General features: G+C 38.9%; 1 protein-coding gene across 2 annotated transcripts in view; it reads left to right on the top strand.

The window, feature by feature from the left end:
- Nucleotides 1-20,310, top strand: part of NELL1 (neural EGFL like 1) — a 949,069-nt gene that overhangs the window by 436,762 nt on the left and 491,997 nt on the right. The window lies entirely within an intron of this gene.

Here is a 20,310-nt window from a genome sequence, read left to right on the forward strand (position 1 = left end):
GTCTTGCACATGCAAAATGCATCTCCTAGCCCTTTTAGCTCTTTGCTTGGCCCCTTTAGAGTCATTTCTTGAGCAGGGGAGGGCATCCTAAGCACTGCTCAGGCACCCATGAACTACTCCTAGCAATACTTGGCCATCTGGGAGGTGGCTCAATGATAGAGACTGAGGATGTTGTACTGTTTGGGTCTAGAGGTACCAAAGATCACTAGGGCCATCCCAGTGATGCTCTAGGTATTCAGGGTTACACTCACTAGTGCTGGGTTGGGGCTATGTGGTACAAGTGGTTACTATTTCACAGCCCATTGATTTTATTTAAAAAGGAAATAATATGGGACTGGGTGATAATAAAGTGGGTAGGATGCTGCCTTAGATGCAGCTGACCCAGGTTTGATTCATGGCATTCTGTTCTAGTTCCCTGAGCCCCACCAGGAGTGATCCCTGAGCACTGTTGGGTATGGCCATAAAACAAACAAACAAAAGGGTAAATAATTCTGTTAGGCCATTAACATGGGTAATCTAATATATCCTTTGCACAATTTTAGGAGGTGGTGCTATTACCTTCAGAGAGCTTCAGTAATTATTCAAGGTTGTAGAGGGGGCAGGTGAGGGACCAGAGATCTGAACATAGGCTCGTTGACTCCAAAATCTGCATCCCCATTACTGGGCAATGATCTTTCACAGAAATACATTCCTTTTGTCCTCTAGCAACTTGAATTCTTGTAGCTTAATGTTTCATCTGTATCACTCATGGGGATGTTGTAAACCACAGCTAGGTTCTTTATAATGGAGATCTTTTTTTTTTCTTTTGGTTACACCCTCTGTCCACTACCAACCACCCCCCCCCCCACCCCATACCAAATAGAGTCTCTTTTTAGGCAACTAAATTAGAGTGGCTTATTGGGGATTTTCCCGGAACTGGAAGTCTTTATTCAGGGGAAGTTTTTTTTTTTTTCCATATCACTTTTATGATGGTGTGATATGGATTTGGTGTGGAAAAAAATCCCCCACAAAAAACAAACCTTTTCATTCTGAAAGTACAGACTAATTTAGGAGAGCACCCAGGTGATTCTATAGAAAGAACATATTTACATACTCTTTCTCTGTGAGTACAGAATACCCACTGGTCTCTTTTCAGTTAATCATAGTAATCAAAGAATCAGAGACAAACTGTTCTCATTATAGAACGATTTCCCCATGAAGGTCTGCATGAAAACAAGCACCGCAGCTCTTTCCCTCCAATCCATCCTCCCCATGCCACCACATTTATCTAAAGTACAGCCCAGCATCAGTAAGTTGATGACTTAAACCTTGGCTGCTTCCTACTGCCTGCAGAACAAAGGCCACCCTCTCCCCTTTTAGTGTTGAGAGCCCTTTAGGGCCTGATGCCAGAGCTATTACCACGCTCTATTCCCCAGCTTTGTCTCTTACTGTATGTTATGCCCCCAGTAATGAGCGAGTTGCCTTTCTATACACCAATTCCCGTTTTCTCACTGTTTGCTTCATCTTTTGGGTTTTTTCATACTGAAACATTTCTCAGACCCCCATGTCTGTATTATAAAATTAGATTTTTAGTCACGAATATCATGGAGTATATCTTCCCTCATTGTTAGTAAGGAAACTGACACTCAGAATTTTACCCTGCATAGTTACTTTGTTAAAAATTGTTACTTGAGGTATAAAACATAAGATAAAGTCTTAGGTAGGGATTTGATTATTGCTACTATTTTCTCCTTTAAAGAAATAAAATAGCTTTTATCATAAGAAGGCCTTACTTTTAGTTTGTATCTTCCAACCCGAATGGGTCCTCCCAACATCCTCTACTTGGTGTTCCCTTCTCTATCTCAGCTGCTTTTCCCCCAGCATGTGAGGCCAGTTTCCAAGCTGTGGGGCTGACATCCTGGTCCTTATCTCTACCTCTATTGCAAACTACAACACCCAAAAGGAGAGAGAACAAAAGTGAATGCCCTGCCACAGATGCAGGCTGGGGTGGTGGGGGATGGGGTGGGGGTGGTGAGAGGTATACTGGGATCATTGGTGGAGGTGAATGGGCACTGGTGAAGGGATGGGTAAATGATCACTGTATGACTCAAATGCAAACACGAAAGTTCATAAGTTTGTAACTGTACATCACAGTGGTTCTCTAATAAAAATTTTTTTTAAAAATTTAAAAACAAAACATAGACATCAAAAAAAAAGAAGAAGAAGAAGAAGAAGAAGGGCTTAGCAAGTGGAAACAAAGAATGGAGGGAGAGTTTTGGTTTCCTTGTGTTAATGCCAAGACAGAGAACTGGGGGTGGACACCTGCTAGACTCCAGGTGTAGAATGGATATTCTGATGGACCTCACTGAATCAAGCCTGGCCAACAAGCTAGATCTGACTTCTGGCTAGCTATTTTAAGTAGAAAAAAGGAAAAAAGTTGATAACTAAGTCCTGTACTGGTTCCTGTGGAGCCGTGGGGAAGGTCACATCCAAGGTGAAGACCAATACAAGACGCTAAGAGTGAAGTGGACCCACAGTCACAGATTTCTTAGTCTTTGTGTGAGGAGCAGTTCCCTGAGGTCAGAGACTAGAGGCAGAATTTGTCCAGGCAAGACTTTCTCTCCCCAATTTCTGTTGGTACATTTCCTTTGATAAGAGCCTATGGAGAGACAAAGCAACTGGGAGAAAATTACAGCTTGCGCAGGTCACAGTGCTAATTGTATCCTTTATGGAGTCTGTGTTACCTGCTATGAGCTGCTCCTCCCAACTCTTGTTCACAGTCACGTTATGAATTGTAATAGTACTCAGGGCCTATGGCAGGCAGAGTGGGAAGCCCATTCACGCAGAATCTCCCATTCAGACTGTAGACATCGCTCTAAATGCTCAGCTTTGGAATCAGGCATCATCTATCTGGCAACTTATAAACTTAGATCTTTCTCAGGAGAAATACATTTGATATGTAAAGCCGTATAAAGTTAAGGTGGACAGTATGTTACTTTGGTATCTTGATGTATTTTACTATGATTTCCATTGTGACATGACCTCGCATAATTATCATATTACATTATTTAAATTCATTGTGCTGTGCATTAATTTCTTTGATTTGCGACTGTTCTGTATAAATTTGTGCCTCTAAACAACATTGTTTTATCCCCTCTTCCCCAGTCCCTGATCACTACTATCTTAATCTTTTTCCCAGGTTTGACATTCTAGTTTTGGCATATATGTGTTATCACATAGTATTTATCTTTCTCCAACTTAGTTGTCATAATATGCTCAAACACCAGAATGTTCTCACAGATGGAAGGGTATCCTTTCTTATGGCTGAATAACATTACATTTTGCATATAAGGAATATGTACCAGACACGCACATGCATGTACATACATACACACATGTGCACACACACGTTCCAGGATTAGGGGTGTGGCAGGGCCACTTGCGGTCATGTGTGCTTGTGATTCAGTGCTTAAACTAAACGCTGCTGTTGGGAAAGGAAGGTGCATGGGAACTACCCCTGAATATGATCAAGAGGATCCTGAGGTGCTGGAGATTGAACTGAGGACCGAGTACGTGCTGAGCATGTGATCTACCATTTGAGCCATGTTCCCATATGACTCAGGATATATATAACATATATATATATATGTGTGTGTATACATATATAGGTATATGTATATATATGTGTGTAGATGTTTTTTATTCATTCATCCATAGATAAGTTTTGGATGTTACTGCATTTTGGCTATTATGCATACTGCTGTGATAAACATAGAATTGTTTTCTACTATATATCATTGTATCACTGTCACTGTCATCCCATTGCTCATCGCTTTGTTTGAGCAGATGCCAGTAACATCTCCGCTGTGAGACTTGTTGTTACTGTTTTTTGGCATATCAAACACACCACGGATAGCTTGCCAGGCTCTGCTGTGTGGGCAGGATACTCTCAGTAGCTTGCCTGGCTCTCCTAGAGGGGTGGAGGAATCGAACCTGGGTCCGCCTCATGCAAGGCAAACACCCTATCCACACTGCTATCTCTCCAGTCCACATATATTTTAGAAATTTTGTGTATACATATATCTCTATATATGTACATATGTAATATCCCAGGAAGTAGAGTTGTTGAATCATGTGGGAGTTCTGTGTTTCACTTTTGAGGATCTCCATATTGATCTTCATTATGGTTGAACTAATCTAAAATCCACCAACACAGTGCAGGGGTTTCTACCTATTCTTTTTCTCATCTTTGGTCTTCCTCGTGATAGCCATTCTCACTGAAGGGACACCTCTTTATGGTTTTATTTGTTTCTTCTTAACCATAACTGATAGAGCATCCTTTCATGTACCTATTGATTATTTTGAAGATCCCTTTGTAAAATTGTCTAGTTTTTTCTCTTTTTTTAAGCATTTATCGTTGGATTTTTTTAAACAACCAAATGGTATAAGTCCTATATAATTTTATACTAACCATTTATATGGTAATTAAGAAAACCTTCTCTCCCACTCAGTATTCTGTAAAAGTCAGTACATGTTTCTCTGTATTAAGTCAGTATATGTTTCTCAGGATCATTTAAGTTTTTGTCTCATATGTTGAATTTTCTTATGTTGTATGTAATTTTAGCATACTTTGACAAAACTGATATCAATGAACTTCTTTCAAACATTTTTTTTAGGGAATATGTGATATCAGGTGAGCTGGAGTGATAGCACAGCATGTAGGGTATTTGCCTTGCACTCAGACAACCCGGATTCGATTCCTCCACCCCTCTTGGAGAGCTGGTCAAGCTACCGAGAGTATCCCGCCCACACGGCAGGGCTGGCAAGCTACCTGCGGCGTATTAGATATGCCAAAAACAGTAACAATAAGTCTCAGGATGGAGATGTTACTGGTGCCTGCTCAAGCAAATCGATGAGCAACAGGATGACAGTGACAGTGATATCAGGTCTTAATAAAGTTAGGCCTTGTTATCATACTTCATAAAAATACTGGGGCTGGAACAATAGCACAGTAGGTAGGGCACTTGCCTTGCACATGGCTGACCCGGGTTTGATTCTAAGCATCCCATATCATCCCCTGAGCACCGCCAGGGGTGATTCCTGAGTGCAACGCTAGGAGTAACCCCTTTGTATCGCTAGATGAGACCCAAAAAGAAAAAAAATACTATTAATGAACATATTATTTAAAACTTTATATTTTTTTTTACAAATTTCCAAATGAAATTACAGTAGTTATTTTAATTATAATTTTTGGACAGAGGGTTGATAAGTGATTTTGTGTATGTGTTTTATGCAGTGTATTACAATTTTTGATAAAATGTGATTCTTATTGTGATTGATGGTCCTAATATATTATCATGATATGAAATTTGTATTATTGAATTTTTTATATGGTTATATAATGGAGATACTGGTTTTTTTCATTTATTATCTATCCATTAATTCATTATTAATTCTCATAGATGTATTTTCTATTTTTGTTTTTTTTCTTAGTAGATATCACATCCATGTTCCTCAGAGGTATCAGTAATTTTAAGAAGACATTGAAAGAGGTCATCTATCAGATTATGGTCATAATTTGTGCTTTGATTTTAGTGTCTTTAATCTTGGTTAGAAATTGAGCACTGAGTGCATGATTCCACTGAATTCTTCACATGTCACCACATTATCAACCCTATGTGATTTTCATGTTGACACACATCCCTATATTTTCCTGTTTCTCTCTGTTGTCCACTAGGCACTTCAGGCTATTAAGCACATATCCTACATTAACCCTGTCATCTAATTCTTTCAATTACATAGTGTATACAACGCATCTTATTTCTCTAGAAGTAGATCTGTTCCATGCTGAGATACTAAAACAGCATCTTACATAGATATGTGAAATTAAATAAATGTAAGCTGATATTCTTGCATATATTTATACATTGCTATTTATTTAGAGCATTTATTACCTATCATTACCTATTTATCATTGTCTATTTATTACACATCAGATATTATAAGTATTGGGTATTCAGTGTGTCTCCTACTTTTATGAGACCCAAAAAGTTTTGGAGGACAAACATTAAAAAACAAAACAAAACATAGAATAGAGCTGAGAAATGGCTTATGTCTAAAGTACCTGCCTTGCATGTTTGAGGTCATGAGCTTGAGTCCAAATACTGCCCCCATGATTGAAGCACTGCCATTAAAAAGAGGTGCAAGCCCCATAACCAAGACTGGGATACCCTGTATCTAGCAAATGTCTGAGGATTATAGCTAAAATACGTGACCCTTCAGCATCACAGCTGACCATGGAAGCCCCATGATCTGATGTGCAACATCCAGAGAGCAGCGTCAAGCATGAATGAGATCCCTAAACTCATCACCACCACTACACTAACTCGGAAGAAAATTGGGGAAATTGTGTGGATAAAGTTCTGCAAAGACTGAAAAAAAAACCCAAAATGAAAACCTAGATAATAATGGAAGAGAAAATAGGACTGGAGACATAGAATAGGGGAATTCAGTGCTTACTTTGTCTATGGCTGATCCCTGTTCATTCCCTGGCATTGTATATGGTACCTTGAGCACTGCCAGGAGTAAGCCCAGAGCACTTTCAGATATGGCTAAGCTTTTTTAAAAAAGGTTAAAAAGGGAAACAAGTCTGTATTTCAGGGTGATCGAAGGATTGCAAGTGCTTGGGGAGGTGGTAGCTTATTTAGGTCTCCTGTGTCTGGAGAGGTGACCCTGAGTCCAGGCTTGAAGCATGAGCTGTGGGCAAAGTTTATTTTAAATAGATTATTTTGTTCAGAGAGATCGAAAAGAGCCCCAAGGCAGAAATAAGTTTGAAGAGTTTGAAGAATAGAGAGAAATTTGGTATGAGAAGAAAGTGGGGATGTGGAAGAGGGTAGGAGTCAGGTCATGTAAGGTCCATCAGAAAAATCACTGGATTTTATTCTAAATAGAATGGAACAACAAAGATGAGCTTTATGGATATGAATTTATTAATTATTTTTTAAATTAACTCAGGCTGCTTTGGGAGGAATGGACTTTCAAGGCCTGATGTGGGAATACCATGAATTTGTTGTCATCTGTATTTTCTGATTTGTGGTTTCCTGAAGGGCAGTGGCTTTATCTTTCTGCCTGGTTTGAACATGCAACAGTTAGTATTGCACTGTTAGACAAAGGAATAATTGGAATACTCCAGAAACTTTGGTAAATCCTGTGTGTGAAAAGAGCCTTGTCCCCCATGCCTGCTTACTAGGGGCTCTGTTATGTCTTAGCATTAGAGAATATTACTGAGTTCACAGAATAATGAAGGTTTAGAAAGAGACAGTGTAATTTTCTCAGTCCCTAGATTTTGAGTAATTGTTTTTGTGGACATTGAAGAGCTTTCCTTTGTATTTAGGCATATAGAATATTTTAGCATAATGTTTAGCTTTTGAGTTTAGTATGCACTTTTTTTCCTAAATGCTAATTTTAAGTGTGAAGTAGGTAGGAAATTGAAAAATTTCTTGGCTCACAAAATTTGAGGTGAGTCAGAGATTTTTACCCACAGTGGCCGGTACCACCCACTAATTTCCCAATTATATCTGAGGAAGTCTAACTTCATCATGTCCATCCTAGAAGCTTTCTCTCAGCTTCATAATAATCCATTAGTTCTTTATCAGCTTTTGCCCTCAGCTTGCTTCTAAAGCCAGAAAGAATAAACAGCATGACTATCAGATGGAAAGTTCCAATTTCAAAAGTTTATAGAGAAAAAATACTTGAAAAGAAAGAAAAAGAAATGAGTAAGCAATGGGATATCAAGTCTTAATGGAATGTTTTTAACCAAAACTTGATCATAGCTTTGATATTGGAGGAAGCAGAATGAAGATGTTAACTTTATTTCTTAGCTAGAAGCAAAACAATTAGAATGAAATGTTTCACTAGACTTCAGTTATGCAACAACAAAGAGGAAAAACATTTTATGTTCATATCCTAGAAACAAACAAAAAAAACCCTAACTTTCTGTTTAAATCACCCTAGGGTATACCAAAGGACTGTAGTGTCTGCATGATATGAAAGCAAAACACAAAAAAATGGAACAATTCCCTAATTATAAATTATAGTACATTGTCAAATTCATTGAATAATCTGTTCTTTAATTGTCTATTGCCATACTGGCTAGTATAATTCTTTTGTGTAATAAGTAATTCTTTTAAGATCACTGAGAACTTGGTCTTAGCCATCACATTGATTATTAAGCACTTAATAATCAATTAACTTAATTATTAAGTGAACAAACTTGATATACTCTGAAATTGAACTAGAAAAATCTTGTCTTAAGAAAATTGGACTTAAAAAACTATCAGTGCTAATTTAACATAAGAAGGAAAGAAGGTGTACAAAATATCCGTATCTGAGGTGCAACCATGTACTTTACATAATAAGTAATCAGACTACTTTTTTTTATGGTCCACTTTGGTTTTGTAGTTTTTCTGAAAGTCAGCTACATTAATTTTTTCATACATTTGATATAAATGTTACTATCTTTTTTAATGCCTAAACAGTGGAGTTAGATAATTGTGACAGAAATATGACCCTCAAATTGTGCTGTCTCATTTCAGAAAGTTTATTTCTATTTTTGATACAAATTTTATAGTTTTTGATATTTAATCCCACAGCTAAGTGATGTTCCCTGTTTTTTTTATCCAAAGGAGTTGAAAATTTATATTCACACAAATACACAGGATGTTTATAACAGCTTTATTCAGAATTGCTAAAATTTGTAACCAATCACATTATCTTTCAGTAGGTGAATGAATAAACTATGGTATATATATCAATAAAAAGAAAATCAATTTTAAAACCTTCTTAAGGGTCAAGAAAAACCTTAAATGCTTATTATTCAGTAAAGGAAGTCTATCTATATGATTCCAATGACATGACATTGTTTAAAAGGCATGGAGAAAGTGGAATTATCAGGGAAATTGGGGGCATGAATTGATGGAGTAGAGATTGGGGAGCAGTAAAAATATTCTGTTGTGATACCAAATGATGGGTACATATAATTAAATATCTCCAAACTTAATGCACAGCAACATTAGTGAACTCTCTCATGTTAAACATGAACACTGTGTCATTAAGAATACAAGTGTGTCATACCAGTTATGCAAAGTTATTACAAAGGTATTCATCTGGTGGGAGATATTGATTATGGGGGAAGCAGGGAAAGTGAGAACTGAGGGTGTCAGAAACCTTCAAAATGCCCCTTCATTTTTTTTTGGTTGTTTTTGTTCGAGGGCCAAACCCATAGGCCCTTGGAGCTTAATTTTGTTCTCAATTTAGGTATTATTCTTGGTGATCACTGTCACTGTCACTGTCATCCCATTGTTCATCGATTTGTTCGAGCAGGCACAGTAACGTCTCTCGATGTGAGACTTATTGTTACTGTTTTTTGGCATATCCAATCTGCCATGGGTAGCTTGCCAGGCTCTGCCATGCAGGCGCGATACTCTCGGTTGCTTGCTGGGCTCTCTGAGAGAGGTGGAGGAATCGAACACAGGTAGGCTGTGTGAAAGGCAAACGCCCTACCGCTGTGCTATTGCTCCAGCCTGGTGATGCTCAGGGAAATACAGGTTCTGGGCATCAAAATCAGTTCATCCATGTGCAAGACAAACACCCTACCCACTGTACTACTCTCTGTGCCCACCTCCAGTTTTACTGTGAATCTAAAACTTGTCTAAAAAGTGGGTTTAATTGTGTCAGTTTTATTACTGATGGGTTATGGTTTACAATAGTACTAATATTCCATTTTTGTGCTTAAGATGCTGCCACACCACACCTCCCATGGGAGTGCCAGTACCCCTCCGCCGGTGCTCCATGGTTCCTCCTTCCCATCCCAAAACTTCTTCCCACTCCATTACTCTACGTTGGCAGCCTCGGTTCTGTTGGCAGTATGTCAGGGTTTGGTTTCTTTAGGCATTCTCCACCTTTGTTTATGTCCCACAAATGAGCAAGATTACCTGGTATTTGTCTTTTTTCTCTCTTGCTTTACTTAGCCTGATGTTCTTCTCTTGTCCCAATTGAAATGGAATGCAAAATTTTGTCTTTTCTGAAAGATGAGTAGTATTGCATCACACACACACACACACACACACACACACACACACGAAGTCATTACTTCTCTATTGTATCTGTTGTATTTTCCAGATCTTGGCTAATGTAAGTGAGCATATGACCTTATGAATGAATGAATTTTGGTTTTGGGGATAGAGACCAAAGAGAGAAATCTATAGATCATATGGGAGTTGTGATCTCAGTTTTTTCAGAAGTCTCCATACTGTTTCCCACAGAGACTGACCCAGCCAATAGCGCCAACTGTGAATGAGATTTCCTTTTCCACCAATCCCCACCAGTTCTGATTGTTTCTGAACTTAAAAAATAGCACTAATTAAAAAATAAGTGAAAAACTGACAGTCAAACTTCTAGACTGACACCTTATTTTCTATGAGATCTAGTGACTCTCTGTATACACATGTATGTATATATGTGTACTGTTAGTTTATTGTTCTTTATTTTAATTGTCTAACTATAGTTTACAGATGACTGTGGCCAGGTCTTAAAGCTACATGACTCACAGTTTATCCATCAAAGGATACAAGGTAGTGGGCCTGATCAAAATAGTAATCTTTATATAAGTAAACTGTACTAACAGAGTGCTTTTTTGTGCATATGAATTTGTGCTGTGTAGCTTTTTTTTCTCATTATTGCAGTTTCTCTGGAAGGTAGATCACAAATTCTCATTAGGAAATTGAGTATCATGTTTGATATTTACTTTAGTTTTTTAATTTTTATTTTTAAACTTTTTAATTGAATCACTGTGAGATAGACTCTTACAAAGCTGTTCATGAATATATTTCAGTCATACAGTGTCCCAACACCCATCTCTCCACCAGTGTACATTTCCCAGCACCAGCATCCCCAGGTTCCTTCCCATCACCCTAACTCACACCCCCTGCCCGCCTCTATGGCAGGTGTTTTTCTTCTCTCAAAACATTTACTTTCGGAGCTGGAGCAATAGCAGGTAGGGCGTTTGCCTTGCACACAGCCGACTGGGTTCGATTCCCAACATCCCTTATGGTCCCCTGAGCACTGAGAGGAGTAATTCCTGAGTGCAAAGCCAGGACCTCTGTGCATCGCCAGATGTGACCCAAAAAGCCAAAAAAATAGTCACTGTCACTGTCATCTCGTTGCTCATTGATTTGTTCAAGCAGGCACCAGTAACATCTCTCATTGAGAGACTTATTGTTACTGTTTTTGGCATATCCAATATGCACAGGTAGCTTGCTAGGCTCTGCCTCTCAGGCTCAGTACTCTCGGTAGCTTGTCGGGCTCTCTGAGAGGGGCAGAGGAATCGAACTCAGGTCGGCCGTGTGAAAGGCAAACGCCCAACCGCTGTGCTATCGCTCCAGCCTAAATTTCAAATATTTTGAGTTCAAATGCAAAGCTAAATTTGATCCTGAAGCCTATTATAAGTCTTTAGGCCACCTCATTACTTTTACTAGGTTAACTGTATACATAAGCTACACAAATTCAACAGATATGGGCTGATAGCACAAATCATTTATACAATCTTGTGCTGTATGTGTAGGTCAAATAAACAGAGATTTTTCTTTTCCACATGCAAAATTAAATAGTATGGGTTATGGGTTTCTTACCACAGACTACTATTATTCATAGCTAATGACCAATGTTTTAAAGTTTGCTGTGAGCAGTTCCATTTTTGTCTTCATCCTACATTTTAAACTATCACTATCACTATCATCCTATTGATCCTCGATTTGCTCAAGCGGGTCCAGTAATGTCTCCATTCGTCCTAGCCCTGAGATTTTAGCAGCCTCTCTTTACTCGTCCTTTCCAACTGTGCCATGTTAGAGGCTCTTTCAGGGTCAGGAGAATGAGACCTATCATTGTTACTGTATTTGGCATATGAATACGCCACGGGGAGCTTGCCAGGCTCTCCTGTGAGGGCACGAAAACTCTCAAGAGGGAGAACTAGGCAAATTTAAACATTTAAAACATTTAAAACATTCCTGTAAATTAATTGGATCTTTCTTATAAATGGAAAGTTAATTCCCTGAGATCATATATTCTGCCTCTGACCTCAAACTTATGGAGACTAAGACAATGAATAATCCTAAGGCAAATAGCCAAATAATCCAAAACTAGACATACTGTATAATACCCTGTATAATACTTGAATTTACTGTAAACATTCTTGTCACTTGATTAGTAATACAAGAAACCAGTTTACCTACACAAAATGATCTGTACTCCTATATGAAGTTTCTCCCAGGCTGGTGAGTTTCATTCCCCTTCTATTTTTCAATGAAATTTTGCTTTTTTCTCTCTTTTTTCTTTTTTTTCTTTCCTTTCCTTTTTCCTCTTCTCTCTTTATAATTTTATTTTTAATTTTCTGAGTATCTTATCTTCAAAATGGTTTAGAGGGGTCAGTGTTCATATTTTGTGGAAGATTTGCCGCATCTCTAGGTAGAGAGAAACATTCAACCTTCAGAATATTCATCTGCATTTAATTTTTTTTAAGAGGCAAAAAGTCTTTCAAAATGCCACAGCTAAAGGTTACTGGGGGCACAGGGAATTTGAGATCAATTGTATGGATAGCCTGCTACGATTTATCATTTGAAGATAGCATCTATGTGAATTTAAAAAGAAGCTAGTCAATATCACAGCACAGTAAGAATATAGAAGATTGAAAAAATAGAGAAAAGAAACCCCCCTCTCCAAATGGATGGGGGATGAGAAAGAGATAAAAGTGCTGAGAGTGGCAGCTATTTTAACATAATTGTTCAGTGTAAAACTGTACTAAGGCAACAATTATTCATTTTTTTAGGATAATTACCTAGTGTTAGTCCTGGACCAGTATCAGAATCAGGTCTAATGGATTGCAGAAGCAAAATGTATATTATACAGATAAAACTTGTCTAAAATATATATTAGACAGATAAAAAATGTTAAAAATTATTAATATAATAAACTATATTAATAGGTCTCACTTTTTATTCTCCTCAAGGTGCATGAGTGGTACCTATAAAAATAACTAAATGGTAATCCTTGAAATCCATCTAATACTTGAATAGTATTAATAAAATTATCACTTAGTTTAGAGTGAAAAATTATGGACAAATCTCTTGCTACTTTTGAACTATTCCTTTCTTTAAGAATTTTTTTTTTCCTTATGGATGCAGGTATTGCTTAAAAATTGCAGAGTAGGTGTGAGGAAGCAGAGACTGGAAGCATCCTAAGGCCAGTGGCAGATGATGGTGGCCATTTTGGTGATGGTCAAGGTGATGAAGATGTAACTTTGTACATAAAAATTAAGAATGTTAACTCTATTGCAACTATGGCACCTAAACTACAGTTAAATAAACCAGACTGAAACAATGTATCTAGGGGCAAGAAGAAAGTTCAAATGGGTTGGGGCATATATGTTGGAGCTTTTAAGATCCTGAGTACTTCACGACTCCCTGTACACCACAAGATGTTGTCTGAACAACATCACGTTGCCATACTGAGTATGAAATAATCCAGTCCACAGTCTGACAAGGTATTCCTGGAAGTGGTAGTGAGGTTTCCTGAGCACTGCTGTGTTGGCCCACGGGGGGAAATTGCATCCCATCATTTGTTTCAAATGCATAATGGTATAACTAATGATATAAATCAATCCTGTGAGAACAAGAACCAAGTCCCAGTCCAGAAGCAACAGGGCTGCTGATTCATTATAGACATGCAGTAAGGGAATCCCTCTGCTTTTCTCTTTAGTTCTACACATTCAAAGATGGCCGAAAGGATTGTCAGTTTAAGGTAGTAATGAAAGGATCTGCTGAGATAGCCTGTGCTCCGCAATCGTGTTTTATGTTAGGGTTATTGCTAACTACAGCTCAGAAGCACTGATATTCTTGTTTGGCTACAAGAGAGCAGTGGAGGTGTATTTCAGGAGATGGAGTGTTGTTTATTGTTTAGAACACAATGCAATTTGTGTCCCTTTCCTGGAATTAGCGTGGCCTGAAAAAGGGCTTCTCCCCTACCCCCATGAGATTATCAGTCTGGTAGGAAGTGGGAGAAGAAGGGCTTATTTGCTAACAAGCGAAGCTCCATGAAGGAATTTTCTTTGGGTCTTATTTTCCTCTAACTGTGATGAAAGAGAGAGGTAGGGCATTGAATAGAACATTGGGCATTTGTGACCCAGCTGTCTTCATCTTTCATGGGAACTCAACTTTCATTCTGCCACTTTCTGTAGGTAGAGATGCACTATGGTACAGAAAAAGAGTCCACAAAGAAGAGAAATGGCGCAAGAATGGGTTTTAAGTAGTTCAGAAACATTTGGCTTGACTTCAACAGGGATTCAAAGGCTAGTTTATCTTTGCAGTATTCAGCAGTATCTCTGCCATAGTGCAGCATGGGGATTTAGCTAAAAAATTAAGGAAATGGCTTCTATTTATTGGCTAAGTAAATACAGTTATGATGGAGTTGCTTATAATGGGAAAAGACATTGAGGGTCTCCCAATTTTGCGTATTCATTGTTTCTCTCTCCAAACCTAAACCAGGCTCTTTTGCTTGATGTTGTGGTTGCCTTTCTCTGAGAAGGAGTGGTGTATCCTGATTGGAATATTTGAGACTTGTACTCAACTCTGTCGCAATCCCACTGTGTCTCCTTGAGTTTATGCAGAAGAAGTACTTTGAGTATCTTGAGTAGAATTGTTTAAAGTGATTTGGCTAGTGCAGAAAGGTCTCTTTAACCTTTGTATTTCTTCAACCACTTACCTGCAAAATAAATGGCTCCTTTGTAACTCAGTCCCTTGTCAAATGTGTTTGACATCCAATTCTCTGAATACCTATTTTGAATTTTCTGAAACTGGAAAATAATTATCATGTTACTCAGTAGATTTCATTCCACTGTTTTAAAAAGCTTAGATTAAAAACCTGAGACTTTCTTAGTATTATAATGCATAGCTCGAAGAATTTCCAGTTAGTCAAAAACTGACTTTCAAAAACCTGAGTTAAATAATTCAGTTCTGTGATATAGTTAACTTGGTGAATAACATTATTTTAAAAGTTTATAGCAAATGCAAAAAATCTGGGAATTAGGCTATAGGGAAAGTGATTAGTGTAAGACTAACACTTTATAACAATGCTGTTAGTTCTGGACTGTATTTACTTTGTTGGGGATTCCCAAGCTATGCTCATGGATTTGTGGGCAACTCCCTGTGATATTTGAATCAAATGTGCAGGCCTGAGGGTTTGTTGCTTTTTTCTGAAGAGTGTTTGGAGACCATCAATGCTATAATCAAGGTTGTTTGGGGACCATCAAAGCTACAATCAGTAGTGGGTGGTGGTGGGATTAAACTTTCTGGTGCATGGTCCCTAACCTTTTATGTCCCTGATCTGTACTTCTGAGTTTCAACATCCACGATATTTACCTTAAATCTTAGTCATTACTATGTCCTTTATCCATGTATTTACACATATGTTTAATTATTTCTCTTCAGTCATTAGTTCTCAAGTATCACATGGCATTTTTTGATGCTAAGTACTGTGTATAATGGGTTTTGAGGACACAGAATACCACTGATGGTAAAATCTGAAAGATCCCGGAAAAGAAACTGAAGTGGTCATCCTTGAAAACTATGTTTCTATCTTTACCCACACCTGCACAGAGTCCTCTTGGGTTTATCACTAGTTCTGCCTCTTCCCTCGCCTTAAAGAACTCCCTCATTTAGAGTGACCTTCCTCTTAGCAGCTGCATTTGTCATTGGTATTACCTAAGATGGGCTGGAGCGATAGAACAGCGGTAGTGCATTCGCCTTTCATGCAGCTGACCCGTGTTCGATTCCTCCACCCCTCTTGGAGAGCCCGGCAAGCTATCGAGAGTATTGCACCCGCACGGCAGAGCCTGGCAAGCTACCTGTGGCGTATTCGATATGCCATAAACAGTAACAACAACTCTCAAAATGAGAGATGTTACTAGTGCCCGCTCAAACAAACCAATGAGCAACGGGATGACAGTGACAGTGACAATGATTACCTAAGATTAGTCTTTGAGCTCAAATAGAGCCAAACCATCTTCATGACTTGTATGCATGATCACATCTGTTTATTCTTAAAATTTGTCATCTGGGCTTCCAGCATGCAAAGTATATGCATCAGTCCATTGGAAACTCTCACCAGTCCACCATAATGGTCTTTAAGTGAACCAGAAGAAGAAGGACGAACTCTGGATGATATCACTGATATGTGGTATTTAGAATAACTGGGAGAGGTGATGCAATACTTTAAAGGGGTTGTTCCCAGATCAACGTTGGCTCCAGAGTATAGGGAGGAGAAGGAAAATGAGAGTGGAGGGGAGAAGAGACAGATAAGAAACATCAGGGGCCAGGTCAGGAGATTCTAGTGCAAATATGGTGATAAGGAATGATAGAGCCAAATATCCAAACCGCAGAGTCAACAAAATTGGAATCAAGAGATCCAAATTTTAACAACCAAATTGACGAAGGTGACTGTCAAGAGGGTAAACTGGGGAGCATAGGGGATATAGGAGAGATCCTGAGAATTTTGGTGAAGGGAAGTTGACATTAGTGGTGGCATTGGTGCTACATATTCTATACCTAAAATTTAACAATGAATAACTTTGTAAATCATGGTGCTTTAATAAAATAATTTAAATAAATTTAAATAATTTAAAAAAATTTAAAGAAAAACAACTTAAAACTTCTATTGGGAACCATATAATTCTATAGATTAAAACACTAATAATTTTATATTGACTGATTATATACACACATATACATATACACATATATGTGTATATATATACATATATATATTTGAACAAAGCATGCCTTAAATAGGAGCTTATATTTCATTACTCCTGGTGGTGTTTGTGCGACTATATGTGGTACAGAGGATCAAACCTGGACTGACCACACATGTGGATGGCAAGTGCTTTCACCTCTGTATTATCTCTCAATCCCCTCATCAGTGTTTTCTTAAAGGATGAAATAAGAGTGTTTTATATATTTGGATATTTTAAATTCCCCCCCCATTGCTATCTTCAAATGTCATGTATTTTCATGTAGTACAATATCCCCATCGCCTTGGAAGTGAAGTCGGCCCTTTACAATCTCAGCTTTCCCTACCTGCCTTGATCTGATACCTGCTCCCCTTTCTTGCCTGTCCCTGAGTTCTGCCTGGTGCCTCATCTCCCCTTCCAGTTCTGTGAAGTCATATTCGCAGATGCATCTTCTTCATCTCGGCAGCCTTTCCCGTGTTGACTGTCTTCAGAGGTTTTTTCCTTCCCCTGTGTCTTTCCTTCTCTCTGACTGATCTGATAAATTTGTTCTCTTTTATGAAAATTCCTGTCATGAGTGCTCCTAGATAAAATTGTTCTTTCCTCATGATGGCTCCAGGCATATTCCTTCCCAAGTGCCTTAAACTCATTTTTGCCTCTGTTTTCCCAGTAGAAGTCAAATGGTCAGGCTCATATTCAGTGACCTCATCACCCTGCATAGTTCCCAAGCTCCTGGGGGCCACAAGGAACATTGAAAGTCTGGTGCTCTCCCCCAGCAGTGACTCATGCTGAAATGGCCCACTCCTGAGGAAAAAGGGGAGAAGGGGCTGGGGGAGAGGGGAGAAGGGATGGTTGTGAAGTGATGGGAAGGAAATGGGAACACTGATGCTGGGGATACACTGGTGGAGAGATGGGTGTTGGAACACTAGGACTGAAACCTAGTCATAAACAATTTTGCAAGTGTCTCTCTCACAGTGATTCAATTAAAAAAAATCAGCAGCTCATCTAGAACAGAGCCTGGTTAACATTAACATTTGTAACCTGTCACCACTGAAAACAATAAGCACTGTAGCACTGTCATCCCATTGTTCATCAATTTGTTCGAGCGGGCACCAGTAACATTTCCATTGTGAGACTTGTTACTGGTTTTGGCATATCGAATACGCCACGGGGAGCTTTCCAGGCTCTGCCATGCAGGCGGGATACTCTCGGTAGCTTGCTGGGCTTTTTGAGAGGGACTGAGGAATCTACCGCATGCAAGGTCAGCTGCGTGCAAGGCAAATGCCCTACCAGCTGTGCTATTGCTCCAGTCCAAAATAATAAATTGAAAATAATTGAAAATAATCCAAAAATATTAAATTGAAAAAATTGTAAATTAAAAAAAAAAGAAGAAAGGTGATTTTGGCATAGGGGTTTAAGACTTGGAGGGAGGAAGCTCTATTGATTGAGCTCTGGTCCTTTTATTAAAACCTCCAGATTTCCCCCCTCAGTTTTTGATGATAAGCATCTGATCATCAATATCTCTCATATCCACCTCAACTTCCCTTTCCTCTTTTCTCTTAGTTCTGTGGAAGTGGGGGCCACACACTCTGTCTTATATGTTATAAACCTTGTTTGCAACTCTCAGGCTTTGCTCTGAGTTTAGCCTAATATTCATCTCAAAGTCGAGAGATTCATTTCAACCCTGAGGAAACGCAGTCACTATTATTACGCAATTGTTATTTGAGGTAGAAAAGCCATGTTATCTTTACCCCTCTGTTATCAGCTGTTAGAATCTTCTGTTTATTTTTCATCACCTTCCAGAAAAATTTCCATCCTTAAAGTTCAGGCAGGGAAAAGAAAAGCATAATCCCCTGTAGGGGAGGTGGTATGTTTTCTGGTGGAGACTGGGAGAGGAGAGAGGAAATAAATTTCTTTTCTTATCCAGTGAAGAACTTATCTTGTGAGGACTGGAGTGATAGCATAGCAGGTAGGCGTTTGCCTTGCATGTAGCCCACCCAGGTTTGATTTCTCTGCCCCTCTCAGAGAGCCTGGCAAGCTACCAAGAGTATCCTGCCCTCACGGCAGAGTCTGGCAAGCTACCCGTGGTGTATTGGATATGCCAAAAACAGTAAAAATAAGTCTCACAATTGAGATGTTACACTGGTGCCCATTCGAGCAAGTCAATGAACAACATGAACAACAGGACAACAGTGCTACCAGTGCTACGACAGTGCAGTGCTACATCTTGTGAAAAACTAGTCAAGGGGCTGTTTGGGTGGATGCCAGCATAGAGAGGTGGAGGAATTTAAACAGCAAGTGGCAATGATTCCGTCTCCAAGGTCTCCAAGGACATCAGGCTCTGTACGGCTGCCTGGTGTGATTCACAAAGTCAAGACATGAAAAGCACCTGGGTGCCTGTCACTGGGTGAATGAATATAGAAATCATGGTTATATATTTTGTGTGTAGAGCCAATAAAATAGGATTCAGCCATTAAGAATGAGGAAATGCTGCCATTTGTGGTAACATGGTTGAACCTTAAGGGCGTTATGCTAAGTGAAATAAGTCAGAGAAAGACAAATGCCATACGATTTCACTTACATGTGGAATCTGAAAAATGTAATTCCTAGAAAGAGATCAGCTCTCTGATTACCAGAGGTAGAAATTAGGAGGAGGGGAAGGCTGGAAGAAGGCCAAAATGTACAATTTCGGGAAAAATATACATTAGGGATGTAACGTGCGCCATGAGGACCATAGTTAGCACTGCTGTATGATATATATCAGTAAATTTCCACTGCTGGTCCGTAGCCTACTACCAACTCATAAGTTTAGTAAGGTTGAAAACCACTGATGTATTTGTTAAGGAAGAAAATCCTGAGTTCCTATTCCGAAGAAAATGTAATTTTTAAAAATTGTATCTCTGTGAGATCATGATTACTAACTAAACTTATGAGGTAATCATTTCATAACTATATATGAACACATATGGGATAAACATCATGCCCTGTTCCTTATAGTTTTAAAGTGATATGTGGCAGTAATAAGTCAACACAATCAGGGAATAAAGAATAGTGTGGCCTTTGAACCAAAAGAGGAGCAGGAACTGGAGAGATAGTACAGTGCTAAAGGTCCTTCCCTTGCACACAGCTAATTCCCAGCACAGTCTATGATCACAGAGAACTGTGGAGTGCTCCCTGAGCATAGAGCCAAGAGTAACTCTGAGCACCACAGGATGTTACCCTAAATATATGTCACTGTCACTGTCATCCCGTTGCTCATCGATTTGTTCGAGCGGGCACCAGTAACGTCTCTCAATTTGAGACTTATTGTTACTGTTTTTGGCATATCCAATATGCCATGGCTAGCTTGCCAGGCTCTGCTGTACGGGCGAGATACTCTTGGTAGCTTGCCAGGCTCTCTGAGAGGGGTGGAGGAATCAAACATGGGCCGGCCACGTGAAAGGCAAACCCCTACCGCTGATCGCTAAATATATGCAATAGCAAAAATTTTAAAAGCA

The sequence above is a fragment of the Sorex araneus genome, chromosome 6 (genome assembly GCF_027595985.1).
Source record: "Sorex araneus isolate mSorAra2 chromosome 6, mSorAra2.pri, whole genome shotgun sequence".
NCBI classification, from domain to species: domain Eukaryota; kingdom Metazoa; phylum Chordata; class Mammalia; order Eulipotyphla; family Soricidae; genus Sorex; species Sorex araneus.